Source organism: Rhipicephalus sanguineus, chromosome 11 (assembly GCF_013339695.2).
Source record: "Rhipicephalus sanguineus isolate Rsan-2018 chromosome 11, BIME_Rsan_1.4, whole genome shotgun sequence".
Taxonomy (NCBI): domain Eukaryota; kingdom Metazoa; phylum Arthropoda; class Arachnida; order Ixodida; family Ixodidae; genus Rhipicephalus; species Rhipicephalus sanguineus.
The window spans coordinates 31,700,699-31,706,704 of NC_051186.1; positions in this window are offsets into that span (position 1 = coordinate 31,700,699).

Here is a 6,006-nt window from a genome sequence, read left to right on the forward strand (position 1 = left end):
TAAAAGTGTAGACACCATGGCGCTGCCACAGAAAGTCACTTTTGCAACGATCAACGTATGTGGACTTCGAACCAAGCAGAAGCAGGTGCAGCTCCGCCGGTTGCTGTTCAGCCGCCACCTTGACTTCGTCGCCGTTCAAGAAACGAAGATCGAGAGTGAAGTGGACATGGAGAGGGCCTTGCGGCCATATCTCTCCGTATTTGATGTAATTGTTTCGCACGCTGTAGGCCTATCGGCGGGCTGCCTTTTGTTTCTTAGGAAGAGTTTACCGTATTCTTCTGTTGCTTATAATGTTGACGCAGAGGGGCGGCTTATACAATGCGACTTTATGTTGTATGGTTTGCCGTGGCGCCTAATCAATGTATATGCCTTCAATGATGCACCGCGGCGCACTAATTTCTTTGAAAGCTTGGCCACTTTGCTAGATCCTGACCGTAACATTCTGCTCATGGGTGATTTCAACTGTGTTTGCAGTCCCTGTGATCGTACTGGGTTTAGCCGCAGCGATAAGAGTGCTGAAGTGCTATCTCTGATAGTTCAAAATGCGGGACTTGTTGACATAGGAGCACTGAATAGATTACCCTCATATACACATGCACAGGGTAGTACTCACACTAGAATTGATCGCATTTATGTTTCAGCGCCTCTTATTTCTCGCGACCTGTCATGCAAAACGGAGCCTATTTCGTTCTCAGATCACTGCATTGTTGTGGGGCAGATTGGTCATAACACTCGATCATATTTCAGACCGCAGTGGGCACTCTGGAAACTCAACTCTTCAATTGTCAGTGACCAGGAATTTACTGCTCGCGTGCGCGTAGCCCTGAGGAGTTGCTTGTCGGCTGACATGCCTTTGTTTGCCTCTTGGGAATTTTTCAAACAAGAAGTTCGGACAGTAGCTATCGAAATCGGATCAGTGCGGGGTTTTTACAGAAGGTTAGAACAAAAGATGTTGCTAAAGAATCTTCAAAACTTATATGAATTTGAATGTGAGGCGCCTGGTTGTTACACAGACGAAATCGCTAATGCCAAATGCGCACTCCAGAGGTACGACACCTTACGCTACAGAGGTGCCCGTGTTCGATCACGCAATACTCGTACCTTGCATTCAGAGGAACCCACACGTCAAGCCTTACTCGATGAATACCGCAACGCAAAAAGCAAATTTATACCAGATTTATATTCGCAAGGGTCATTGGTAACTAATACAAGTGAAATCATGACAGAATTTGAAGCTTATTACACAGCATTGTTCAGCGATTCCTATGAAATACAGAATGAAGATCTAGTAACGCAGTTTCTGTCATTTGTGACTCCTTTATCGGACGAAGAGTGTGAGTCTATTAGTGGGCCTATCACTTTAAAAGAAATAGAACTCGCCGTTGACCAGTTACCGATGTCGAAACGCCAGGACCCGACGGGATGTCGGGCGAATTTTTCAAAACCTTTAAATCCTTACTGTGCCCGGTACTGCTGGACATTTTCACGCAGAGTTTGAATCTGGGGACCCTTCCTCAATCTTTTACAAGAAGCCACACCGTCCTAATTCCGAAATACTCAGATAGAGAAAGCTCCGTCATGTTGACGGCTACAGACCGATTACACTGTGTAACGTGACTATAAAATTTTTGCAAAAATACTATCAAACAGACTACAATTTGCAATGTCAATTCTTATTGGCGCCCACCAGACTTGCGGCCTGAAAGGTCGTTCAATACAAACGAACATACACATTGCCCGCACGGTATTGGAACATTCTTCCCACTCGTATGACCAACTGGCAATATTACAAGTGGATTTAGCGAAGGCGTTTGATCGGGTTCGTCATTCCTTTCTATTTTCTCTTCTAGACCATGCTAACATTGGTTCCACTATATTCAAAGGTATAAAACTATGCTACAGTGATTGTTCAACTCGTTTGATTGTTAATGGCCACCTGTCAAAACCTGTGTCGATTCACTCTTCTGTGAAGCAAGGCTGTCCGTTATCGCCACTGCTTTTTGCCCTCTATTTGGAACCATTGTGCTTAAGCGTGATTCAATCTTGCAATGTTCATGGTTTCAGTGTTTACGGAATTGAGGTGAAAGTATTAGCGTATGCGGATGACCTGGCGTTCTTTTGTACAGACATTCCAGTATAAAACAGTGGTGTCCACTATTCGGGAATTCGGAACCATTTCTGGTGCACGAATGAACTTTGCTAAAAGTTTAGGACTGTGGTTTCGGCCCGTGGGCTTATAAACCAACGAATTTCGAGGGTATTGCATGGTCTTGTGTGCCACCGAAATACCTTGGCGTTCCATTGGATGCATATAAGTCAAGCGCACATTATTGGAAAGAACGTGTACCCAGCCTAAAGCGTTACGCCCAGACGTTTATTCCCCATAACCTCTCAATTTTTGGCAGAGCTAAAGCATGCAATCTATTCCTGGCAACAAATTATTCTACGTACTGCAAATACTACATTGTTCCAGGGTTTACATTCAGAAGTTTCACCGAATCTTTGCTACCTTTATTTGGTCATCAAGTTACGAGCCGATGAGGCGTGACAATGTTTTTAGACCAGTTTGTGCAGGTGGTCTTGGGTTGGTGCATCTCTTTATTAGACAATTGGTATCCCGTTTTTTCTACTTTCGGGACTGCGATCATCCGCTGCTTCGAACATTTTTACAAGTGAATCTCGTCGATGTCTTACCAAGTTTAGTGGTATCTGCTAATTATGCCTCGCCTCCCTATTTGCAAGGATTCATGCGTGAAGTGTATGAATCAGTGCGGTTTTTGACAGTAAGATTCTCTAACGACTATTTATTCTCTAGTTCACGGAAAGATCTATATAATGCCATATTAGATATGTTGTTTCCTGCACCTTTGTATCGCTCACTATATGCTGGATTACCTGGACACGACGTGCTTGTGCGTGTGAAGAAAATGCCTATTTCACCAACATCCAAGACATTCTTCTACAAAGTGCATACACAGACGCTGCCTGTGAAGACCTGGTTAAGCAGCAAAGGCATCTTTGTATCTTCAGTTAACTGTCGCCTCTGTGAAGTTCCGGAAACTATAGAACATTGCTTCATCAGCTGTAAAGACGCCATACTCTTCTGGGACGTTCTACAAAGGGCTTTTAAAAAAACAACTCGATTTAAATTCGTATAGCATACGTTATCTCATGCCACCCAAAGCCATTCTATGCCTGTTGACATGCTATTACTAATGGGTATGCACAGTTTATGGAAACTCGCATGTTAGACAGGCATGCGGAACCCATGGTATCATCGCGGTTGCATCTCATTCAAATGGCTCTTCAGCTAAAAGACTTTTACGAACAATTAGAGTTTCAACCGGACTGGTATCCACTCTTCATGAAATGTATAGCTTTAATACCCTTTTAGGACTCTGTGTAACGCTTGTGCGCTGGTAGAGGCCGCCTTGAGTATTTTGTTCGCTATGTATGCTAATTACACACATTGTAATAAATACCATGAAAGAAAAAAAAAAAAAAAACAGCGTGGCTTTGTGGTAGAACACCTGCTAGCCACGCAAACGGCCCGGGTTCGATCCTCAATAGGACCGAAGATTTTTATTGTTTATTTTATTTACACCTTTCTCGATGTTTCGGTCACGGACGATTTTTCGCTCACCAGCTACGTAGCGACGCCGACGCCGGCACTTCTGCGAAACGAGCTCTCTAACGCTATCTCGTTAAATGGCTATCGCCTTCGAGTCGTCTTAGGCGACCGCGTAAGGGTCCCTCTGAGTTCGGTGCCTTCGACTACTGTGTCCTCATTGTCACAAATTCAGTCATGCGATACTACCAATAAGCACTTCACAAAATTCAGGTGGCAGTGCTAACATTTAGTAGTCCGAAGTCGCCGACATGGGTAACTGGGGGGCAAAAAGATACGACCCGTTGAACACAACCACGCATATATGCTTGTCGCTTATGCGGGGGTGTCACGCACCAAGCTTCGTCGAAATTAAGCTTGGGAATGTTCTATGACAAGCATAAGTTAGTCATGCGCATAGCATGCGCATATGAACGTTTCCAGACTACGGACGCTATTGCTTCGCGATGAGGTATTCCAGCTACCACAGCGGATGTTTATTCCGCCCCTCCGATCTTGCTTCTGCTCCCTAGGCTGTCTTCTGGCGCTGCGGTTGCACGTGAAATGTTCCAATGCAGTGCATTTTACTTCGTGAGATACGAGTCAAGCAATTCATTCTCATGGTATCAGGATTTAAGGCGACAGCGTTAATAATAATAATAATATCTGGGGTTTAACGTCCCAAAACCACGATATGATTATGAGAGACGCCGTAGTGGAGGGCTCCGGAATTTCGACCACCTGGGGTTCTTTAACGTGCACCTAAATCTAAGTACACGGGCCTCAAACATTTTCGCCTCCATCGAAAATGCAGCCGCCGCGGCCGGGATTCGATCCCGCGACCTTCGGGTCAGCAGTCGAGCGCCATAACCACTAGACCACCGTGGCGGGGCAAGGCGACAGCGTTAAAGAGTTCGTTTTGCAGAAATTCCGGTGTCGGTGTCGGTGTCGGTGTCGGCGTCGGTGACGGCGTCGCTGGTTGTGAGCGAAAATAGAGAAAGACGCAAATAAAAAAAAAACATGGTTGATCCCTCCGTCATAGGAATCGGAATAACACGAAAGTAAAGCGTGCCCTCACAGAAGTAACTGAATGCTTACTGTACATTGATATAAGAGAGTTTGCACAATGTATATTGATGTCTGGCACCATTTAAAGTGCATGCACCACTTTGATGATTGATGGTACATTTCCATCCGACGACTAACGTCCATGTTAAATAATTAAACAAAGCCCTGTGGTAGCTGTAGTAGTTAACGGTGAACGCGTAATCAGAGAACGAGGTATGGTAGCGAGAAGAGCGTCGCATATTGGACGCAGAACTTGGTCGCCATCCCGCGGCATGTTAAATGTGATTGAACACCACGGCTGAACTAGAGCGAAACGCAAAGCGCGTCGTGCCGCCTCGGTGGCCTGGCTTCAATTTTTCTCGGTGCGAGCGCGTGAGCGTGGAACGCGGTGTTACATCCAGGTGAGGCAGTCGCGCGTCGCATAGCTATTTTTGGTTTGTATTAGCGTGATGCTATGAGCGAGGCCAAGAGCGAGGCCGATGCTTTTACTACGCTTTAGTGTACAAAACGCGCAACAAAACGCGCATCAAGGCACCCTAACTACGCTTTAGCGCCAAGGTACGCCATCTTGGGCTCCGAAGTATTGTGGGAAAGCCACTCACCACCAGCGTAGGAGCCGCGCTCGCGCGACAGATTAACAGTGTTGGTTTATTTTTAGGGGCGAAGCTCCTTAAGGCGGCACCCGTTCGTCCTCGTAGTCGTAGTAGTGCGTAACCAGTCATAACGCTAGTACCAGATCTTGACCTCCAAGGTGGTGCCGGTGGGAGATTTTTCCTGTGCGTTGTTGAACAATAAAAAATTCGCAGCGTGCGCGTTAACTAAAAGCCGAATTCTTCTGTCTCTCATTCCCCATTAGCAGCCATTGGCATGTTCCAGTAGGAAACGTTAGTAGAAGTGTAAGTGTTAGCTAAAAGCCGACTTCTTCTGTCTCTCATTCCCATTAGCAGCCATTGTTTACCTCCAAGGTAGTGCCTGGTGAGATTTCTCCTGTGCGTGATTAACAATAAAAATTTTGTTCAAAACGCCGTTGATTGATGAAATAAACCAACGAAAGACGCAGATGTTTTGTAAAAGCAAAACGAAAGAACGCCAGATGTTTCTAAAGCAAAACGAAAAGACGCCAGCTGCTTAACGAAAGACGCCAGGTGTTTTCTAAAGCAATGGTTTTCAAACAATGAAAATCACAGCGTACATGTAAAATTAAAGTGAGCTGCAAGTCGTCACAACTCATCGAACTTTAGTATAAAACGCGCCCGATCTCACGTCGGTGAGATGTACTGGGCAGATTCACGGAATGATTCACGGTTACCGATTGAACTCCGCAGCTTCGC